Source organism: Oncorhynchus nerka, linkage group LG8 (genome assembly GCF_034236695.1).
Source record: "Oncorhynchus nerka isolate Pitt River linkage group LG8, Oner_Uvic_2.0, whole genome shotgun sequence".
Taxonomy (NCBI): domain Eukaryota; kingdom Metazoa; phylum Chordata; class Actinopteri; order Salmoniformes; family Salmonidae; genus Oncorhynchus; species Oncorhynchus nerka.
This window is the reverse complement of record NC_088403.1, coordinates 53,477,318-53,502,435: the sequence shown is the minus strand read 5'-3', so window position 1 is coordinate 53,502,435 and position 25,118 is coordinate 53,477,318.

The window sequence follows — 25,118 nt, the reverse complement described above, 5'->3', positions numbered from 1 at the left end:
ATCGGCACTGCTGAGCCCATCAGTTTGGCTCTTCACTTAGTGTGGGAGTTAAGGCCAGGCACCACAGGCTAATAGGGATTTTTTTCTTTACTCTCATCAGACTGAAACTTTACCAGCTGAAAGTATACATAAATACAATATATTATTGCATTACATCTTTGATTTATTTAAAAATATGTAAATTAGGCAAACCATCCTTAAAATGTGCTAATTTGCATATTCTGAGAATCTGTTTTTCATCACATTGCTTCAAGGCAGAATGTTTTTGTTTTATTGTGATAAGACACTCAATGGTCAGACTTACAGATCAGTTTATCAAAATATTGTCATTTGATGGAATTATTTAACTTCTTGCGTCGAGCAATCCCGTATCCGGGAGCGTAATCATAGCCTCAAGCTCATTACCATAACAACGTTAACTATTCATTAAAATCGCAAATGAAATGAAAGAAATATATTCACTCACAAGCTTAGCCTTTTGTTAACAACACTGTCATCTCAGATTTTCAAAATATGCTTTTGAACCATAGCTAAACAAGCATTTGTGTATTAGTATTAGCCTAGCATAGGATTATGCCTCTATTTCAGCATGCAACATTTTCCACAAAAACCAGAAAAGAATTCAAATAAAATCATTTACCTTTGAAGAACTTCAGATGTTTTCAATGAGGAGACTCTGTTAGATAGCAAATGTTCCGTTTTTACAAAAAATATTATTTGTGTCGACTAATTGCTCCGTTTTGTTCATCACGTTTGGGTAAGAAAAAAAAAAAGAATAAGTCATTAAAATGCGAACCTTTTTCCAAATTAACTCCATAATATCGACAGAAACATGGCAAACCGATGTTTAGAATCAATCCTCAAGGTGTTTTTCACATATCTATCGACGATAAAATCCATCGTGGCAGTTTACTTTCTCTTCTGAAGAAATGGAACGCGCATGGACCTACAGATTACGCACACAGGACACCGGGCGGGACACCAGGTAAATGTAGTCTCTTATGGTTATTCTTCCAATGATATGCCTACAAACACGTCACAATGCTGCAGACACCTCGGGGAATAGACAGAAAGCGCAGGCTCATTCCTGGCGCATTCACAGCCATATAAGGAGACATTGGAACACAGCGCCTTCAGAATCTGGGGCATTTCCTGTATGAAACTTCAGCCATATAGAATATTTGAATTTTTCATATTTCAGAAGAGAAAGTAAAATCTCGGTTTCGCCTGTAGCATTAGTTCTGGGGCACTCACGGATAATATCTTTGCAGTTTTGGAGACATCAGAGTTTTGTCTTTCCAAGGCTGTCAATTCCATGCATAGTCGAGCATCTTTTCGTGACAAAATATTGCGCTGAAAACGGGCACGTCTTTTTATCCAATAATGACATAGCGCCCCCATAGGTTGAAGAGGTTAATCAGCTATGCCTGCCCCATATGTAAGGCCCTCTGAGTTGTTGCTGTTGACTCTTACTTATTTGACTGTGTCATGGGACCTGCGCCTACGCTTGGCACACTCCATTGAAGAAGCATCAGCTATCACAACTCCTCTCTGATTGCTCCAGTGTCACCAAAGTGCTGTCAAGCCATAATTTGTTCATCACATTTGTTATAGCAGTGGCTCCCTCATTGAACATGGCTACTGCCATACTGGCAGCACCGTCAATGCAGCGTTTGCCCATGAAGTTTTGGGGCATCACGACCATATTACAGAGTTCAGCCATTCATTTGCATTCTGGGTTCCTCCGTGCTACATTATTTTGAGGACGTTATCATTTGACATCCTATGATTTACAGGTACCATTTTCTGTGCAACATCTCGCTATTAAAAATTGTAGTTTTTGCGACAGGTTAGATCTTCACCATTTTCTTTGGCTCGCTGGTACCAGCACCAATGCACACACCTATCCCGTAGTTGGAAGTGAATCAATCTTCTCTTGTGCCAAGTGCCATCGAAGGATACATGAATGTCTATGAGGATACATGAGTGTCTATGAGGATACATGAGTGTCTATGAGGATACATGAGTGTCTATGAGGATACATGAGTGTCTATGAGGATACATGAGTGTCTATGAGGATACATGAGTGTCTGAGGATACATGAGTGTCTATGAGGATACATGAGATGAGGATACATGAGTGTCTATGAGGATACATGAGTGTCTATGAGGATACATGAGTGTCTATGAGGATACATGAATATGTCTATGAGGATACATGAATATGTCTATGAGGATACATGAATATGTCTATGAGGATACATGAATATGTCTATGAGGATACATGAATATGTCTATGAGGATACATGAATATGTCTATGAGGATACATGAATATGTCTATGAGGATACATGAATATGTCTATGAGGATACATGAATATGTCTATGAGGATACATGAATATGTCTATGAGGATACATGAATGTCTGGGTCTATATATGCATACGCTCTTCTAATTATCTTTGCAGCGCTCTCCATTTTATTTATTTTATTGAACCTTTATTTAACTAGGCAAGTCTGTTAAGAACAAATTCTTATTTTCAATGACTGCCTCGGAACAGTGGGTTAACTGCCTGTTCAGGTGCAGAACGACACATTTTACCATTGACTGTAGCCCTCTCTGAATCTCTGCAACTAAAGTGGGGGGAGAGTACTTATGTCTGTGGACATTACAGACACAACTGCAGGACTAAATATCAGCATGTTATACTATGTAAATATTAGCACATCAGCATGCATTTACTTTATGTGAAGCTGATTTCTCGCTAATCGCATTAGGCTACAGCCCTATGACACTGTAGGCCTATGTGACAGTCTCGCTGTATAGCTATGGTTTCCGATCACTCTGTTTTTGTTTAACTTTGAATACATTTGATGGAGCAAGGAAATATGATTTCTACACAGCAAGTCACCTGACAGTAATGGGCTACTCTCCCTTTTTATTTATCGGTCATTCTCCTGTCATGCTTCTCAGCTCATATCAGAGACAACTTTGCTTATTTTCTTTAGGGCTGCATAACCAAGTTTGTGGGCTAGAAGAACCATCTTCACATTTCTATCAAATGCCACATCTCCCCTGGAGCTCTCCTGCAGCCTGGAGGAAGTGTAAACACTCCTCCTAAATGCATCACGATCACCTTCACAGTCTGCACATTCTATTATGACAGAATCACTGGTTGGTGAAGTCTATGGGGATTTTCAGTCCAGTGTTTAGACACTTAGGGCAAATCAAATCATGTACATGTTGGTTTATTTGAGATGTGGATTAAAAGCCACTGTTGGCTGTCTGCTGTCTGGTTGATCGCTGCTAGTTATCTTCATCTCAACTAATTTGCATCTCAATGCGCTGCTGCGGGCTACCTCCTATTCCTCCACTGCTTCGATCGGCGGATCAGGCACATTTATTTTCTTTCATTCATTGCTTTTCTCGCATCACTCATTTTTATTCACTTACTGGAGGTATGTTCTTCAAGATTTTCTCTTTTTTTTCTCTCTCTTTACGGGAAATATTTTCAAACAAGGATGTGCTCTGCGGCACGTGAAGCATTTTTAACCAATCAAGTTGCCGGAAAGGGCCTTCAAATGCCAGTTACCAATCGGATGTCAGCACGAAGCACTATGTCTACAAAGGAAAGCCATGTATGGACTAGCTAACGATATGCTCCGGAAAACAAGCTTTTGAATGATATATGATTCAACATGGATAGTATTTAAAATAGCGGTTGACGTTCTACATGAAACATGCTATCAAGAAGTTGTAGTTGATGGAGTTGGGATAAAATTATACAAAGTTTTTTTTAAAACATTTTTTGAAAGTATGGAAGTTATAAAAAATCTGAAAATTGACAGATTGAAGCAAAATTACAATTTTTGCCTGTGGTGCCTGGGCTTAAAATCATGCTTTATTCAGATGTAAAATGCTTTTTAGCTGAAAGTTTGCTTGACTTCAATTTCTGGCAGGATACCTAGTTTTCCAGCTTGGAACCTAATTTCACAGCATCAGTATAAGACCAATGGAGTCAAAAATGCCTGCCAATATGTGTCAGGTTAATTTCGTGGTTACGGAATTACGCATTTTCATTTTATAACGTATGCCAAAGTGAAACAACATCGATTTCAAAGTTTAACAAACCACAAACTATGCAGAGGGACTACTTTTGAACAATTTACACAAATTACACAAACACATTTACTGTAAGAACTGTGCAGTTTGGTAACAGAATTATAGTAAAATCTCCCTAGTTTTCCAAAAATGGCTAAATATCTGCTAGGAATTAAAATGAAAAGATTTCTGCAGAAAGAATGGAGTGTCAGCTAAGTAAAAAGTGTGTGTGTGTGTATAATTGGTTATTGAACTACAAGTGAAGTGGATTTACATCCAGTAACAGAATTACATCCATGGGTCCCTTATCTAAACAACACATAAATGCATAATTATGGATATTTATGCACAATGCACAATTATTTACTATATTTAGGTACTATTCTACATAATGGCTATTATTCTAATGAGCTAACAAGACCACATTTTGTTGATCCGGACCAAATTGAAGCATGGGACTTGTTTCACAAGTTTGGACATCACAGTACAGTAATAGTAGATATGTTCAGTTCTTTATACTGAACTCTAGTGTAATCTACACACTTGTGAAACATAAACGTCTATGATTGGTTCAGGCCCATGGATGTCCGGTGTTCTGTGATCAGTGGGTGAGGATGCTTTCCAAGTAAATGGAAAGAGGATTGGTGGTACAGTAGGTGTCATGGTAAGTGTCAGTAGAGGTGACATTAACCAGAGAGATATGAGCTGAACATAACAGTATACCAGTAGAAGGAAGACCGTAGCAGGTAACCAAACTGTACTTTGTGACTACTTTGATTTCCCATTGTAGTCTGTTTAATTGCAGAAATTCCGTTACAGATTTTTAACACAATTATGAGTTTTAATCACATAATTCATAAACAAACTTGATATCGGTAAAAAGGATAACTAATTGGTAGGTATACCTTGTTACTAATGTGAACTTGAATTATGTTTCCTCATGAGGGAGAGAAATGACAAAATACCTTAAAAGATATGTGGGTTTTTAGTAACGGACTTGCAAGGCACAGATCAATCAGAAAATCAGAAAAGCAATCAAATTAAATCGTTTACCTTTGAACTTCGGATGTTTTCACTCACGAGACTCCCAGGTAGACAGCCAAAGTACATTTTTTCCCAGAATATTATTTTTGTAGGCGAAATAGCTCCGTTTCTCCTTCACGTTTGGCTGAGAAATCGCCCGGAAATTGCGGTCACCACAACGCCGAAACATGGCAAACGTCGTTTAGAATCCATCCTCAATGTGTTTTTCTAATTGGAGTAATGGCTACCTCTGTATTTTACGCGGGAATCTCTCATGGAGCCACCATGTGACCACTTACGCAATGTGGCCGCCTACGGCTATTCTTCAACAGAAATGCGTAAAACTACGTCACAATGCTGTAGACACCTTGGGGAATACGTAGAAAGCGTGCGTAAGCTCGTTGATGGTACATTCACAGCTGAATAGGGAGTCATTGGAACGCAGCGCTTTCAAAACCTGTGGCACTTCCGGATTGGATTTTTCTCAGGCTTTCGCCTGCAACATCAGTTCTGTTATACCCACAGACAATATCTTTACAGTTTTGGAAACAGTAGAGTGTTTTCTATCCAAAGCTGTCAATTATATGCATATTCTAGCATCTTTTCCTGACAATATGTCCCGTTTAAAACGGAAACGTTTTTTTCCCGAAAATGAAAATACTTCCCCCTAACACCAAGAGGTTTTAAAGGAAAGTACTTTCTCCAAAATGAAATATGTGTTGATATTAGTTGGCAGGGCTCTTTACGTCAACATTGTGTTTTGATGTATTTCAGATACCTTTTTTAATACTTTTTCTGGTAGATGTTGTTTAAGACCCCTTTTCCATCTGCTTGACCAGAAATCAAAACATTTTGCTTATTCCACAGGATGGGAAATGGTTGAAAAGTTATATATTCTTTCATTTGACATGGTCACATGAATTTTCCCTGTTGGAGCTCATGGGTCCTTTTACATGGAAATGGATCCTTTTACATGGAAATGAGCCCTTTTCGATGGAAATGCTCATCGTACAGTATGATCCAAGAGCACAACCATGCCAACAGATGAACTCATCGCACATTTTCAAGTCTCTCTTGTGCTTATTAACTTTTACTATGACTGCGCACATCAATTAATATCAGTGGATTTTCGGCCTTTCAGCAAGTCCGGCCCTAGTGTAGTAGTCCAGGTGCTTGTTAAGGACAGCACTGTAGGGCTCCAATCCATCAGAGCTGAGAGACACACACACATACACACAGGTAGACTCCCAGGACTGTATATTAGGTGTGAGAGAGAGGAGGGTTGTCCCCCCCCCTCCACCAGCATGCTGATTTCCCCCATCAGCAGAAAGCCTGGCTGAGCTAATTGAGCTGGGAGGCCCGGCGGGGGGAGTGGGCCCTCCACAGAGTAGATTCTGCAGTGGCACTTCCTCTTCTTTCTGTCTCTCTCGTCTGTCTGTCTCTCTCTCTCTCTGTGTGCATACACTTCTGTGCCACTGAGCCACAAATAACAGTCCAAACAATCCCACACTGAGCCCAGCCCATACTGAAAATAAATAACATTTGTTAAATGCATTGGGACTATATGAAACGTGCATAGGGATTGGTATGAAACTCAGATTTATTTTCATTTTGTTAACTTCGTTCTAAAGTAAAAACAAACAGCTAATCATATACTTACCCACAATCGGATAACAACTCTCTTAGAACAGCGAGACCTACTTAAAAAAATGAAAAATAAAAACTTTTCTCTACTTTATAAAACAGCATTACAAGCTTGGAGATTAAATTGGCTCGGCAGTCAGCTGCTGTTTTGCATTTTCTGTATCTGGGAACAGCAGCAAACAATGCAGGCAGATTAACCCGATGTATTTGAGGATAATAAGACATTTTATGGTGTTCCATGGCCCCTGGGGTTCCCATCGTAAAAGCCACCACAAGCTGTTGAGATGGAGACCCAGAGAATTGTTTTCCTTCGTAACCTGCATTCAGGGAGTGGTGACTGTTTTTAAAACAGCCTTTTACGCAGAAAGTCACATTCGGTTTCAGCTGTCCACAGTCGGCTGCCTGCTTGTTAGCATGGCTAATGTCTTGTTAAAGCCGCACAGTGGAGGGGATAATGGATGTTTTGGATAAAGTAGCACCTTGTAAGAAAGGGAAAGGTTGCTAATTCACAAAACAATGTTTCCTTATAAACAAACATTATCATGCACTGGCACAAGCATTTTCTTATTAGTCGATTATCTGCAGGGCCATGCTTTACTAGCCTGCCTGTCCCATCCAATAAAGAGTCAAACATTTGGTCTAATAATGAATCCTTTATTAATGTTCATGGTCCACTACATCGAGAGGGAGTGAACCATTTTACATTATCAGGGAGATAATTACAAAGCAATCATAAAAAGTTGTTTCCTGGCAAAGTGGTAAACAAGCCAAGGGTTTCTGTTTCTCCTTCTCCAGAGTAATTAATGCCGCTTCAGTCTTCTATTCATCAGTGTCGCTCCTTGGACTTAATGTTACCCTCATCATGCAGCCAGATTGTGGTGATTTTACTGTTGGGGGAAGGAAATGCTGTCATAGGCTCTTTCCTCTCGAAGTTATTCTGCATGCGTCCCGTGTCGTCACACCAGCAGGCAGGCTTTCTCCCCTATCGCTGCCTGGCGACAACTTTCCATGACCCCTTTCATCTAGACATGTCCCCCCCCCCCCCTAACTGGACCCAGGGAACACAAGGAGGCACTTGACGCTGGAATATCGTCCCCACCTGGTCCCCCACATTATGGAATCTTTGCCTGTGACACTGGTCAACAAGTCCAAGAGGACCCAGTGGCTTGACGCGGCCAATCAGTTTGTATTTATACTTTGATGTGGGCTGCTAATGTTGGGTCTATTGCCTAATTCTGTTTGTCAGAATAATGGGCTGAATAAATGTACTGACCAGCAGATTTGCATCGTAGCCTAATCCTGCTGCATCCCATGCTGCAGGTTTAGAAGTCTGGTGATGTAATTAATAAATGTGCCTGGTTGTTCCTGGGCCTTCTGGGTTTTTGTCCATAAACTGCTTGTTTGTCCTCCATGACATTACATCCCCTGAAAACAAATTGTCTCCTTAGGAATAGTAGGCTTAGGTGCAGAATCCGTAATGAATACCTTGTACACAGGAATGCGAGTACAATTCTCCCCTCCAAAAAGCAATCTGCATTGACAAATGACAGTGTAGGTTTTTTGTGTGTTTTTTTTTTCTCAGTGTATCAAGAGCTTTAATTGCAGACTTAATCGTGCTGCGATTATATCTTGTCACCGCACAAGATTAAACTGTCATTGTTTAGCAAATGTATAGTTTGAAGATGTGTCTGGAACGTATGCTGATACCTTAATGCAGTTACTGTACAGTAAATATAATACATTTAGCTGCAAGCAATATTTGCATTTACATTAAAGGATCATCTGTTGCTACGTATGTTGTTGAGCGGGATGCTTCCTCCATCGCCTCGGAACTCTGTAGTGCGCATAAATCAGTCGCCGTGCTTAGTGCCCCTGCGGACCGCCCCATTGCAACCCTGACATGAACTTGTTACTTACTTACTTACTTAGGAACTAACAACATTGGAATCCGTAAATGATCCATGGAATCGATAAACATAACCGACGGCCGCTCATTTCAAGAATGAATCAATCTATCAATCTGCATAGCCTTATTTCTCCCCTTCTGACACAGGTCAATGTGGCAGGGGTTGTTGCAGGTCCGTTCTGATGGATCTGTTCCTCTTGACGGCTTCTCTCCTGATCTATGGCTGTTTTCCAGAGGAGTTGGACTTGAAGCTGACCTCTGTGTAGCTGCAATCCCATAATGCTCTTCATGCTATTCTATCCTGCTTATTGCTTTACTTCCCCTTTTTGATCTGCCATTTTGCTATGGTGATGGAACCAAAAATTCTTGTGCAGGTTGGATTTTTAAATATTTTTTTAAACCACCTGGGTGGTGTTGGACAACACAGTAAACTGTTAACATTGACTCTGCCCAGGTTTAACACAGGCTAGCTACAGTAACTCCTAGCTGACTTCATTAGTTAATGAAGTGGGCCGCAGCAACGTCGCACGAGCCTGTGGGTAATTGCTGCCGCGGTGGCAGTTCAGGAGGGGTCGGCGTCGGCGTGTGTGCAATGGGAGGGGGGGGGGGGGGGACTCGGCATCCTCCCTGGCTGACATCTGAGGTTTATCACGGTAGTTGGTGGAGCGCCCAGCGTGGCGCAGAGGGCATGGCCACCTTACCCCAGGCCTCATTGTGACAGCAGCCAGCCAGCGAGTCATCGGAGAGCCCCATCGGAAATCAATAAGCCCCACTCTTTAATTGTGAGGGGAAAAAAAGATTCCCTGTTTACAGCATCACATCTGTCAGGACAACCTGACTTTAGATTTATTCCCTCTTTCGCCTTTCACAGTGGAGCAGAATGTGCTTGCTAGCTGATTTTATGTGGTAGAGTATGAAACTGGAGCCTCCTGTTTTTATTCAGGAGCCTATTTGAAATGCATAGAGAACTGCTGTGGTTCACTTCAGAGCGCTGCAGGCGTTTTGTGTTTTATCTCGGCGAGTGTTTGCCTGTCTGTCTGTGCTGGCTGTTGCTCAGTGATGATGGCTCTCATGCCCTCCTCGCTACAGTGCACTCTGCAGCGCCCCCTGTCCACTCTGTGAGGTTACTGCCATATCCAATTTTAGGCACCGTGAATAGCAGAACAATGCTATGTGGGTTGGCCCTAATTGATGAGAAAAAAATAAGCAGAAAACTCCTATTCCAAACTTCTCAAGATCTTATTGTGTGATTCACAACCATGGCATGACTAAACGTTTATGCTAAGATACATACTTGAACAGGAGCAACTTTAAATGTAGTTAAAGTCTGTTTTGGCTCCCTTGGCTTTCTTCGAGCTGTCAGACTGGGCTTTATGAGATGCCAAAAAAGAAAGTGGCACTTTTCCACATGGCCATATTTCATACGTCTCCTATTAGAGCATCACCTGGGGACTGACAGGCATCCAAAACTCTGATTAGGCCCTCTTTAGCTAATTAACTGCCACGGCCACAGTTGGCCATTTTGCATCGTTTAATGGAGGACCTTGCCGCAGCTGTCCTTCATCTGTCATTCCTGTGATTTGTGCCCTTTACGCTGCAATTTGTGCCATAAAAAATGTATAAATAGCCACAATGAGCGTAGCATTTATTGCTCTCATTAAAGTTCCATGGAGAATGGAGTACGCTGCGGCAGCACCTTCCACGTTAGACGACCGCAAGGTTTCCCTTTTAATTACTGGAGAGCAGAGGAGGAAAAAGTCTGGGTAGTTTTATTCTTTTTTTTGTAGTCCAAAAAATCCCTGGAAAGATGCCCCAACTACTGTATGACGATGTTGTTGGTACTCTGAAATGGCGCTAGCAGGCTACCCCCCCCTCCCCCTCCCATCCCCTCTTATCTTTTGCTTTGTGGCTATTCGGGGGAACAGCCTGCTTAATTATTTAGACCTATCCGTTACGGTATGAAAACCGCGAGGACACTAACATGCATCCAACAGAGAGGTGTCTAGTTTAAACTTCAGCTTTCTCCAAATTCTTTACTCTGTCAAGTCAAGAGAAGCAGATGGCTTATTTTGTCTCGTACGCGCGCACACAAATGTCCACGTACAGACGCACACAAAATATACCCACGCAAAGATCAGCGTCCTTTCATATATAATATGGTGTGTGTGTGTGTGTGTGTGTGTGTGTGTGTGTGTGCAGTGGGGCAAAAAAGTATTTAGCCAGCCACCAATTGTGCAAGTTCTCCCACTTAAAAATACGAGAGGCCTGTAATTTTCATCATAGGTACACTTCAACTATGACAGACAAAATGAGAAAAAAAATCCAGAAAATCACATTGTAGGATTTTTAATGAATTTATTTGCAAATTATGGTGGAAAATAAGTATCTTTTTAAGTGGGAGAACTTGCACAATTGGTGGCTGACTAAATATTTTTTTGCCCCACTGTACATACACACACACACACTGGCTCTCTATCTTCCTGCTTACTCACTCACTCACACACACTCACTCACTCACTCACTCACTCACACTCACTCACTCACTCACTCACTCACTCACTCACTCACTCACTCACTCACTCACACGGAGCCAGATTTTAGTTTACTTTAGGAATTGTGACCCATTTTCAGAGCTTCACAGAGTTAAGGATTTTCTTCTCAAACTGCTTTTTTTTAATGCATTTTCTAGTCCTCTCTTTAATTGGTTTTAATCTTCATTCATTCTTTATCTCCTAACAACTTTTTCTTGTGCATGGGACTGCATGAAAATAGATTTTCAGAGCAGTGCTTCCCGAGGGAGGATGGATGGGGGCGTGTGACTGAGCAGATCACATTTGATTGGGGGGGGGTTCTTAAAAACAGGGCCTGTAGTGTTTCAGCAGAAACAAACAGCGGTGTGGCCTCCTCCAGGAATACTGTGATTTCTCCCTCACAAAGCAGCCCCGGAGAGTAGTGGTTTCATCTCCGACTGCTGTTAACTTTGGGGGTTTAAACACTGCGCCCGCCGACTGCTTGTTCTTGTGCGTCACACACAGCGCCTCTGTCGTGTACGCTGACAAAAAAGGATGCTAAAAAAAAAAGTACTTTGGAATGACTTCATCTGGGATTCACGGGGATGGCTTTTTTAATTTTTGTAACAGCCTCACAAAATAAACTCACTGCTCACTGCGAATTTACATATAAAGTGTCTGATAAGCATATTTATGTGTTGCCAGTGCGAGTTGGCACATTTTTTGATGCAAAACATAAAGGGGAAGAAATGCGATGGATGTGTTTTGGATATCTATTAAAAATGTTGAACCGCGTGGTGTTTTTTGGTTTGGGTGAGGGGCAGGGGGGTGAGGCAGTGTGGAAGGAAGGAGATTGGGAGGAGTGACGCACGCTAGAGATTCGTCTCACTGTCGGGAGGATTTACGGCCTAGGTGTGGGGACATCCATCAACGTCGCGCACGCCAAAGACAACTTTGTCTCTTTGTGCAATTTGTAAGGCTGTCCAGACAAATGTATCCTTATCAAGGAGCAGTCCCACTTCCATTGAAGGGGGAACCTTTTAAGCAGGCCATGAGCATGTTACCCTAAAACGGAGACAGAATGAAATGTGACGCATTGCAAATGGTTGATTTCTGCAAAAGAGAATTGTTGGTGTTTTTGATATAAACATCAACTGTTCTGCTCTTAACCCAAATTCACTCAGATTACCATTGAATTATTTGTTGTAGTGGCTATGAAAATGCAATGACAGTGTAAATACACCGTACAGTTCGAGCCATTTTCAGATGAATGTAGTGAACCCCATGAAGTAGGTGATTTTAAGCTGTCTCGCTTGGCCAAACCTTATTAATCTGAAAGTCATGGACAGTGTTCTATCAAAGTCACCACTTTATTCAAGGATTGATGATGCTGTCGAGTTGACTCCCTTGGAGAAGGCTTTATGTTGTTTGTTGCCTAATTAAATTGAAAGACCTTTCTATTTTTCTATTCCAGAAAATGTACTCCTTAATACATACTGTACAGATGTAGGATCTTAGTTTGAGACAGTTTGCTATAGCAGGAAAATATTCCTGCAGCAACAGGAAATGTGGATTATAATGAATAGCAATTTTTGTAGGGGTTGATATTATTTTGTAAGGGGAAATCTAATATGAAGAATATATACCCAATTTTCATATTTTTCACCTTGAAAAAAAAAATACAAGTGAAAATGGCATCTTTCACTTTCGGTGGAGAGTATCTCCACTGAACAAAAATATAAACACAACATGCAACAATTTCAAAGATTTTACTGAGTTACAGTTGAAATAAATTCATTTGACCCTAATCTATGGATTTCACATGACTGGGAATACAGATCTGCATCTGTTGGTCACAAACAAAAAGGGAGGGGCGTGGATCAGAAAACCAGTCGGTATCTGGTGTGACCACCATTTGCCTCATGCAGCGCGACACCTCTCCTTCGCATCGAGTTGATCAGGCTGATGATTGTGGCCTTTGGAATGTTGTCCCACTGATTGTTGTCCCGTGGGTATTGGAACACGCTGTCGCAAACGTCGATCGAGAGCATTGCATACATGCTCAATGGGTGACATTTCTGGTGATTATGTGTACAAATCCTTGCGACATGGGGCTGTGCATTGTCATGCTGAAACATGAGGTGATTGGCCCGACAATTGGCCCCAGGATCTCGTCAAGGTATCTCTGTGCATTTAAATTGCCATAGATAAAATGCAGCAATTCTGTTTGTTGTCCATAGCTTATGCCTGCCCATACCATAACCCCACCGCCACCATGGGGCACTCTGTTCAAAACGTTGACATCAGCAAACTGCTCGTCCACACGACTCCATACACGCTGTCTGCCGTCTGTCGGGTACAGTTGAAACCGGGATTCATCCGTGAAGTGCACACTTCTTCAGCGTGCCAGTGGTCATAGAAGGAAAGCATTTGCCCACTGAAGTCGGTTTCGACTCCGAACTGCAGTCCGGTCAAGGACACCCTGGTGAGGACAACGAGTACGCAATGAGCTTCCCTGAGAACAGTTGGGCGAACCCACATTTTCATCAGCTGTCCTGGTGGCAGGTCTCGCAGGTGAAGAAGCCGGATGTGGAGGTCCTGGGCTAGTGTGGCTACAGGTGATCTGCGGTTGTGAGGTCAGTTGGACGTACTGACAAATTCTCTAAAACGATGTTGGCGCGGCTTAGGGTAGAGAAATGAACTTTTAACTCTGGCAACAGTGGACATTCCTGCAGTCAGTATGCCAATGGCACTTTCCCTGAAAACTTGAGACATCTGTGGCATTGTGTTGTGTGACAAACTGCAATTTTTTTAGTGGCCTTTTATTCACAGCACAAGGTGCACCTGTGTAATGATCATGCTGTTTAATCAGCTTCATGATATGCCACACCTGTCAGGCGGATGGATTATCTCTGCAAAGGAGAAATTCTCACTGACATGGATGTAAACAAATTTGGGCAAATTTGAATTTGCTTGTCATAATTTGATGGCTAAAAATTCCGGCTTTTTTTGGGAGGGGGGGTCACAGGTAAAAGCAAGTGTCTTTCCAGTTGTGACAGATGACTTAATATATGAACTTGATGCTGCTGTATGTTGTGGACCACAGTTTGATAATTCCTGGATTCCAGTGCAGCTCCCACCAATAGGAAACGACATCCCCCTCAGCTCCTGCTGAGTGTACACTCCGTCTTCCTCGTTGACTCTGTGGTGATTTGGGACGCTTAGGGGACAATGGGAAATCTATCAAAGAAACGGGCTGCGTGAATAATGGATGCCGGAAATTATGTTCAGCTTTCTCAGACTCCATAATGAAAGAACCCCCCCCCCCCATCATTCTATCAATGTGCCCCTCTGTGATCCAGCACTTTGGAAACAATGATTAATTTAGCTAATACCTGGCGATCGAACAAGGACACTACAGTACTGCCACCCATAGAATTAAGCTTGTGATTACAACCGATCTGTCTAGTTCACACCCTACCGCCTGTTTTTGAAAGTGGGTCTTTTAAAGTTTAAATTAGCATGATCTTTATTTCTTGAGGGGAGATTGAAGTCTTCTCGAATGACTGGAATGACAAGCGAAGGGAACACAAACACAATTTTGCCAAAGAGTTTCTAAAAGAGTGAAACGGCATGAAGTACAGTAGCTAATGTTACTAGTAGCAACGTTTCGGACCTTTTTTGAACGTTAGCATATTTGCTGTCACTGGAATAACATTGTCATAGGACTGTGACTTTAACACGCAGCCTAGTATTCTGTTAGAATTAAGTCATGTTAAATAAAACACCCTCCAATTGCCAATATATTCCTGTAGAATCCTGTATCTAAGCAACAGCCAATCACATCAGATTTCACCCACCACTGTCTTTCTTTCCAGCCACTTCAGATCCAGACAGCCACCTAGCTTTTGATGCCACATATCACACCTCAACAAAGAATGGTATTAAGATTCTAACGAGGAATTTCAGCCAAATAACATTCCATTACAGTTAATAAAATTTAAAAAGCAAGCGCGTCTGAGTGCTGTTTGACAAACATTGATGTGACGTGTCAGCCTGGCTAGAAAGGGGGAGAGATTTCTTTTTAAAGGAGAGGAACTGCATGTTCCCTTGACAAGAGCTGGCTGGCAGTACGGTTTTCTTTTTTTTGGCTAACAGAAAGGGCCATAAGCGAGATCTCTGTGGGCCAGGGGGGTTCACTGGGAACAAATGAACATTTCAGGGACCCAGCTGTGCTCTCCACTTCCAGTCGTCACCCTTTTCCCTTAGATGAGCTGAACAGGAGAGACGAGAACAACAGACAAAAATAACGCATCCAGAAAATTGGGAGCAGAAGTGCCATTCCATTTCCCTCCACTCTTTTATGGCTTTAGTCAACTGGAGTGTGACTTCCATACTGCTCAGGAGGAGAACAGGAGAGCAGCCTTGGCGTCTGTCGATATAGGACTGTACATTGCAGTGAGCACTCCTACCTAGATCAATTAAAGAGTGGGGCTTTGTTCCACTCCCTCTACACTCCTTATTTCACATTCTGCTCACCTATGCATTTGCCAAGTGAAGCATTGTGCTGCTATCGATTTGGCCTGGGCCCGGCGAGCTGGGACGAGTACGGGCTCGGCAGGTTATCAGTGACATCACCCCTCTGAATGGCAGTGTTTGACTTTTCTTCCCCTTATCAATAGTTCTGGGGAGTGCATTAAGAACGGCGTCTCGGTCTGATTTCTTGAAATGCTCCGGTGCCTTCCTTATTCCCCCAAAGGGCACAGACCGAAAATCTAGTCCGACTTCCCTGTGAACTTTATTTACTTACTCTCCGGGAGACGACGGCATTGACTTTTGACAGCCCGAACAATGTTATGACGTTGCCTTCTTGTCATGGTGGCTTGGTGTTTTTCTTCAATTTAATTATTTATTTTTTCTCTCTCGCCTCGCCTCCACAACGTCTCTGTCTGAGTCGTCATTTTGTCGACATGGAATCAGTCACTCCTCACACAAGGGAGAGCGCCGGGGACATGGCGGCGGCCTTGACTATTCATGAGCCGATGTGATCCACTCTGTCACCCCTGTCAGCGCGAGGTGTCTGTCTGCAACACCTCTCCCTACTCTCTTTATCAGCAAGGGGTGGCTAATGAGATCCACCAGGTTAACACCACCACGAAAACAGCAATGGGATTAAAGCCTCTTAATTAATTTAGACAACCACTAATTGAATCCCATGTGAACCATGCTATGACACCAGCCATGGGATGTGCGTGATGGAAGGAAAAAGGACAGTGCCTTGACTGAATGTTCGAATGCTCGCCGCACAATCTGAATGAATTTACTTGGTGTCATTTTTGGTCTTCCCTTTTCCTGGAAGCTCATCTGTTTTAATTACAGCTGTTTCAGCCTTCCTGGAAACTGCGAAAGTAGACAACCATGGCAAAATGTTAAGCTCATGACTGTGTTGCACCACCACCAGAAATAACACCTGCTGTGCGTAGTCAAAACTTCTCTTAGTCCCATGGACTGCAATCAGAGATGGCAGCCGTGACTAAGAAAATACTACCTCTTCGCAGTCGTCTGTACCTGACTTAGTCATCCCCACACTCAAGTGTTTAATCAGCATGCAGGGAACATTGTGGGCTTGAGAGCGGCCAGGAGTTCTCTCTCTCTTCCTCCCTCACTCCCTCTTTTTCATGCATATTCATCTGTTCCAGGCTTGGTCAATACAACTGAAATGATTGACTGCTGTGTAAGTGTTTTCCAGGCCTTCCCCAGATTCCCTGTCTCCCTGTTGAATCGGTTTGTCTGTGGATCCTCCTACAGCTACTTCTCCCTCTCTTCTCTGTTCACTGTTTGGGAGACTGGGCTAGCTTGATGTTTTCACCTCTGACAGATTTCTCCTACCTTCATACGGCTCACCTCCACAGCTGCCATTGTTAATCCATCTCATTGCCTCGCTTAAGGGCTGCAGCCTAATCGCCAGCGATCATTTTAAGAGCATTAATATTCAAATGAGGCATCTTTTTTTGTCAATGTCGTGAGAAATAACTGGATCATCTTTCACCCATGCCTTCCGCAGCGAGACGTTTAGTCATAGCGGCATCTTCCCCAAAAGCGCATGCTTTGCTGGTGTACATTTTCAACCAGTCAAACATCCTTCCCCTTGCCCGGGGCGTATATGCTCAGCCATTCACCCGCTTGTCAGTTAAATAGTTATTTTATGGTGGCACCACATTAATTGAACTACATTCACCACACACTAATTCAAGGCCTGGTACATCCATTAGGGAGTGAGCTGTGCCAGAAATATAACCAAATAGGCCTACAAACCTGAGAGGGGAACCTCACCGTAATGTAGCAAAATCATAGTAATCGTTCATTTACATTGTTCTCAATCCCCAGCCAACCGAGGGGAATGTCTTGCAGTGTAGAATCGAGCGCTGTGGATAAAATCTGCAGATTCTCTTCTCACTATCGCTTCCTGTTTAGTTCTGTTTTGTGTGAGGCGGTTTTCTGAAACCGTGTGTAGTATGTTGGTAAAGGAGATGGTCTCTCGCAACAGTTGTCACAGGAAATTAGAACAATTCTGGCAAACAAACTGGCTCCTACTTTAGAGCTGTGGCCTCTGGAGGGGCGGGTGTGTGTGTGTGTGTGTGTGTGTGAGAGGGGGTGCTGGTGTTACGGCTGCATGATATTGGTAAAAAATGTAATTGCACCTCCTGAGTGGCGTAGTGGTCTAAGACACTGCGTCGCAGTGCTTGAGGCGTCACTACAGACCCGGGTTTGATCCCAGGCTGTGTCGCAGCCAGCCGTGACCAGGAGACCCATGAAGCGACGTACAATTGGCCCAATGTTGTCCGGGTGAGTGGAGGGTTTGTCCCATCGCGCTCTAGCGACTCCTGTGGGGCAGATGCAGGCACGCTGACTTCGGTCACCAGACTTCAGTCAACACATTGGTGCGTCTGGCTTCCCGGTTAAGCGAGCATACTTTTTTTTTGTTGATATTTTTACCAAATATTGCGATTTGACTTGCGATATTAATATGTATATAGGGTGAACTGTTGGAATCATATAAATTAAATGATTTATATTAAGAAGTAAAGTGTTCCAAACAAGAGCATTGCTGCGTTCAAATCTGTTGACTGCATTTGACCGAACAGAACAGCATGCAAACTAACTAGAAAAATGACGGCTGAATGATGTTTCAAAATGTAAATATTGCGATTCATTGTGCAGCCTTAGCTGGTGTGTGATATCATAGTACCCCAGCAAGAGATGAGTTCTTAGTGTTTAAAAGGAAAAAAAGTGTCCTCTCTCTGTTGTTTTGCCATCAAGTATTTAGTATTTAAAGCTGCAATATAATTGTTTGGGTGACCAAATTCGCCCAGAAATTAGGGCGGTGCGGTTTACCATATTTTACCATATACCGGTATTGATACACAGACCAGTTTGGGTTTTTACTTTACCTTCTATTACGGTATTTTCAATCATTTTCATGTCAAACACTGTATTCAAAGTGCCACTATTATATTCTAACTATAGAATTCGAATAATCATATTTCCATGATTCCAACACCCAAGTGTTTTTCTCTAAATCGCAATTGCAACTTTTTGTTAAAAATAAGGCCTGATTTTTTTTTTCCTGTTTAGTTCTGTTTTGTGTGAGGCGGTTTTCTGAAACCGTGTGTAGTATGTTGGTAAAGGAGATGGTCTCTCGCAACAGTTGTCACAGGAAATGAGAACAATTCTGGCAAACAAACTGGCTCCTACTTTAGAGCTGTGGCCTCTGGAGGGGCGGGTGTGTGTGTGTGTGTGTGTGTGTGTGTGTGTGTGAGAGGGGGTGCTGGTGTTACGGCTGCATGATATGGGTAAAAAATGTAATTGCACCTCAAATCAAACCCACCCCAACCCCCCTATGCTCTAACAGAACACACACTGATCCCCTACCAAATCAAACCCACCCCAACCCCCCTATGCTCTAACAGAATACACACTGATCCCCTACCAAATCAAACCCACCCCAACCCCCCTATGCTCTAACAGAACACACACTGATCCCCTACCAAATCAAACCCACCCCAACCCCCCCATGCTCTAACAGAGCGCCACCCCAAAACCAGACATGATATACAGTGCTTAATATAATCAAATAATAACAAAAATACGTAAACATTATAAAACAAATAGTTATACACATTCAAATTTGGGGTGGTTTATGGAGTTGTGAAATTAGCTGGGTCCATGTCTTCTTCAAAGCATAGGAAAGGTTGCCAGATATTATAAAATGTAATTGCAGTTCCCCTAACGGAGGAGCGTATTTTCTCTAGCTTGAGATGTTGCATAACTTCCTTTATCCAATGGTTAAAAGTAGAAGGAAACTGATCCTTCCACTTGAATAGTATAAGACGTCTAGCTAGAAGAGTAGTAAATACCGACATGTTGCCCATGGATCTGTTTAGACGGGCCTCCTGTGGTGCCCCTCTGGATAATGCAATAAAGCCAGAACGTTCTGTAGGTCTCTCCAGTATCTTAGAAGACGTCTCAAATTGATATCCAGATATCTGTCCATTTCGGGCATGTCCAAAACATGTAATAAAGTATCAGGAGCCTGCTTACATCGGTCACAAGTGGGATCTATTTATGGTCTAATCTGGGATTATTTGGGTTTTGACCAATGCAGCTAATGAACTACTTTAAATTGAATTAGACATATAGATGAAGAATGCATATTCTGCCAAGTTTCGTCTGAAAGTTGTTAACCTAAATCCTCTTCCCAGGCCTCCACCGTTCTTAAATGGAAGAAGTTTGGAACCACCAAGACTCTTCCTAAAGCTGTCTACCCAGCCAAACTGAGCAATCTGGGGAGAAGGGCCTTGGTCAGTGAGGTGACCAAGAACCCAATAGTCCTTCTGAAAAAGCTTCACAGTTCCTCTGTTGAGATGGGAGAATCTTCCAGAAGGACAAACATCTCTGCAGCACACCACCAATCAGGTCTTTATGGTAGAGTGGCCAGACGGAAGCCACTCCTCAATAAAGGGTACATGACCGCCAGTTTGGAGTTTGCCAAAAGGAAATTAAAGACTCACAGACCATGAGAAACAAGGTCTGATGAAACCAATGTTGAACTATTTGGCCTGAATGCCAAGCGTCACGTCTGAAGGAGACCTGACACCATCCCTACGGTGAAGCATGGAGGTGGCAGCATCATGCTGTGGGGATGTTTATCAGCGGCAAGGACTGGGAGACTACTCAGGATCAAGGGAAAGATGAACGGAGCAAAGTACAGAGAGATCCTTGATGAAAACCTGTTCCAGAGTGCTCAGGACCACAGACTAGGGTGAAGGGTCGCCTTCCAGCAGCACAACGACGCAAAGCCCACTGCCAAAACAACGCAGAAGTGGCTTCAGGAGAAGTCTCGATGTCCTTGAGTCGCCCGGACTTGAACCCGATCAAACATCTCTGGAGAGACCTGAAAATAGCTGTGCAGCGACACTCCCCATCCAACCTGACAGAACTTGAGAAGATCTGCAGAGAAGAATAGGAGAAACTCCTCAAATACAGGTGTGCTAAGCTTGTAGCGTCATACCCAATACGTCTCGAGGCTGTAACCGCTGCCAAAGCTTCTTCAACAAAGTGTTGAGTAAAGGGTCCGAATACTTAGGTAAATGTGATATTTCTGTTTTTATAACTTATAAAAAACAGTTTTTGCTTTGTCATTATGGGGTATTGTGTGTAGATGGAGAACGAAAAACTATATTTTTATAATATTGCTGTAACGTAACAAAATGGGGATAAATTCAAGGGGTCAGAGTACTTTCCGAATGTACTGTATCTGCAGTATTGCTATGATTCCCGTTCTTAAGTTTCGTTTTTGCGTCTTACTTTCGGTTTAGCACACCAGCTTCCAACTGCTGAAAATACAGTATTTTTGGTTATTGAAAATATATTTTCACACAGCGGTTTAGGCACTATGATTCTCTACACCAGGGGTGTTAAACTCATTCTATGGAGGGACTAGTGTCTGCAGGATTTTGCTTTCAATTAAGACCTCGACAAGCAGGTGAGGGGGGTTCTTTACTAATTAGTGACCTTAATTCATCAATCAAGTACAAGGGAGGAGCGAAAACCTGCAGACATACCCTCCGTGGAATGACTTTGACACATGCACTACACTATACATAAACAAAATACCTTGCCTAATTTCAGAATTTTTAGCAACCAGGAAATGGCAGAGCGATTTACATTTACATTTACATTTAAGTCATTTAGCAGACGCTCTTATCCAGAGCGATTTCTGCACATTGCACCTTTTGAGTATAATAGCTACTGTAAGTTCACAGAAGTGCATTTGTGTCTTGCTGATACTGACGACAAAAAAGCATTAAGTGATAGAAGTAACAGTCTATTCGATTGTCCCTTTAATTCATCCTTTATCTCTGAAAGGCTTAATAATAAAACTCTGACTCACAGCGTCAAGAAGACTAAAACAAACAAGGTGCTCTTAAAACGGACAAAAGTCCAATTTAGACCCATCTTAATGGAATCTATAATAAGCACAGAGCCACAGTATCTCTCCATAACACTTCAGCCTGGAAGCAAGCTGTCACTACCCAGCCAAAGCTCTGTGGTCAAGTCCAGTTTTCACTCAGAGTCCAAACCAAGAGAGTGGGAAGAAAATATACAGACGTTATTGCCCAATTCATAGTGGATTTCATGGCCATTTTACTGATACGGGTTGTCTTTGCTCTGAGGAAACCCTAACTATGAAAACCTCTTCTACCCTTCTTTGCCCTCGCTCCGTCAGAAGGTAATCTTCAGTCTGCAGCGTTGGCCGTTTTTTTTTTCTTTCCGGTATTTCCTGCCACACGTCTGAACAGTCCAACTTTAATTTCACGGGCACCTGTTCCTCCATGTTCAGCGGGAATGAGGAGTCGAATCCCAGACTTCTATAACCATTGGGACGAGAAAGGAAGCTCTGCGGTGGGGGGAAAAAGCCATCCTCTACGTCTCTTCCCTGATGGGCTTGTCGTTGATTGCATGTGCAGTCGTGTTCACACAGACCGATTGGGGAAACGTAGGAGGTGGTCTTGGCTGTCGTCTGAAAGGGCCGCTCCGTTTCATGTGTAGACATGATCGAAATGATAAAGGCAAACAGAAGTCTCCCTCCCAACTGTCCTGGCCTTGTGTTCATAAAGGCCACTGAAAAGTTGATGGGGTTGCTTGTAGAGTATCAGTGTTGTGGCGAGAGAGTGAGTGAGTGTGTGTGTGTGTGTGTATATTTGACTGTCTCTGTGTGTGTGTAAAGACAGACCGAAGGTGGACAGCCCCTGTACATTGAGGGGTAGGACAGGGAGCGAGACAAAGGAGAAAACGGCAACAACCACGACAGCACCCTACAGCCCAGCCATTTTTGTGCTGAAGGACAACAATGTTTCCACACACACAAGCAGACGGTCTGTGTAAACATCGAGCCTCCTATGTAACGAGCCGCGGGACAGCTTGATGAAACGATAGGGAATTTGGCCGATAAAGAATATTCAAATGAGATTACCTTGAAAGGCCCAGTCGAATGACAATGGACATAAATCGTGTTTCATTCGTTTAAGCGACTGCATATTGGGTTAGGCACCCCCTCTTGGCTCCAGAGGTAATGACTGCACTGGGATCAGATTATGGGGTCGTCAGCTGTTTAGTGTGTTCTGGTAGAGGAGATTAGCAAGCAGCTGCTTGGAGGTGGAACTTTGGAAACGTCTCTGTATCATCGTTGGCCATGGTCTCCCAGCTCTCGTCTATTTCCATAACAGAGATCTGGACAATAGGAGGTAGTATGAAGTAACGTCATGTTCCGTCCAAGCAGCATCAAAACCCAATATTTTTCCTCCAGCTTTTTTGTTTTCTCTCTCTAATGCCCCCCTCCCTCCCTCTCTCCTCCATCCCTCCCCCTCTTCTCTATCCTAACTCTTTTTCTCAGTGGCTTACGCTCTGAGAGTCACTGCAGATGTTGTCGTAATGATGCAGAAGGCTCACACAATCAAACTGAATGGAAGCGGAGCCAGCCGAAATTAGTACAATTACTTTCTCATTACCCCCCTCATTGCTCCTGTAAGTAGTTTGAGTTTCGTGATTAGGAGAATGAGCCGAGGAGCGCGCCTCACCACGTTTTCACCGCTCAGGTAGAGACCTACCAAACACACTTCAGAAGAACGTCATTTTATGTCTACTAGTGTTGTTTTCCCTCGTCGTTTACAATACTTTTTTAGTGTGCGATACAAAATAAAATCAACTGGTTATGTCTGGGTCCCTGAAATTTTAATTTGTTCCCGGTGAACCCCCCTGGCCCAAATAGAGATCTCGCTTATTGCCCTTCCTGTTAGCCAAAAAAAGAAGACTGTACTGCCAGCCAGTTCTTTTCAAGGGAACATGCAGTTCCTCTCATTTAAAAAATAAAAATAAAAATAAATAAAAATGGACTGCCTCTCGCCGCGGCTCTCTCTCGCGTTGCTCCCTCACTGTCTCTCTCTCTCGCTCTGTGTGTGTGTGTGTGTGTGTGTGTGTGTGTGTGTGTGTGTGTGTGTGTGTGCTGTGTAGCCGGAGGGACAATGATAGGAATATAGAACTTTTTTTTTTTCATGTTTAATTTGCCTCCCCATTTTTATTGACATTCTTTATTATAAGTGAGATGCACCGAATAGCTCAGGTAGGAAAGTTATTTTTTAAATGCTGTCATTCAAATGTGAATACTCACTTTATTGGCTTGCTAAGTAGACACGTCACAGACTCCAAGCCATTTGACGTGTGCGTGTTGGTTGAATGCAACACAGCCAGGATGAAATTGCTGATTTGCGTTAGGAGAGATGCTGTCAGGGCTGGAAGAACAAGGACTTAAAAGGGTGCAGCTGGCATTACCGACCAAACGGATCACTCACGACGTTCCGGAACGGAGGTCTGCGCAGGGGGATGGTTGTATCGCTTTACACTAGGCCCTGGAAAGGGAAATTGCAACGTCCACACAAAGTGGTGCAACAGGAAACCTGGAAAGTGTCTGCGTACCCACAGACAAAGCGCCCTGTTCGCCACTATTAGGATGTTTGCGTTTCTCTTTTTTGCTCGGAGCGCGTGATGTAAGTGCGCGAGGTGTGCACTGGATCTGGGACACTGAAATACACACAGGAAGGCAAGGCAGTGACGATGTAATATGAGTCTCTGTGCAGACGTGTGTATGAATTACAGAAGATAAAGCTCTCCGGCTGCACTATTTGCAATGCAGCACTTTTCTAAGCCTGGAGAAGCTGAGGCTTGTTTAATTCAGATGGTTACTTGTTCTTCTTTTTATAACCCCCGTTGTCCTTTCATCATGCAAAATACCTTCTCTCCAAAAGCTTATTTCTGAAGACATTACATGACTATACCCCCACAGGCGTTTACTGCATGAGGTTGTTGAAACGAATGTCACCGGCATACCAACATCACTGGAACGATGGTTACCAAACGGTCTATATTTCAGTTAAGTTAGCCTGCCGGATAAAAGTCATATGTGGCCGGGACTCTGGCCTGGTTTTAGCCCACATCGTCATCATAAGGCACACTAAAGTAGATGTGGTCCCCTGCTTGAAGACTGCAAGCTGTTCACATGACTAGAAGATTGCTGCTACAATGACGTTTGACCAACGTTGTGTTTTGGCTGACGGGCCTGTAAATGGTGTCATGCCCCCCCCCCGTGTGGTATTCCTTGCCTCATCAAGTATTCACCAGAAATAACTTGAACGGCCGGCCAACGCAGGGCTAGGAAGGAATCTCGCCTCTGTCTAAAATGATCCTGCTTCGCTCAGCGAGATCTTGTGCGCCTCCGTCGCCAAAAATATCCCACTCTCTGGCTTACGTCACGCCTGGCCCCGGACGTAGGCTGAGAGGGGGAGGCAGGTGCCAACTTTGGGTCGGGCACGTGGGACTC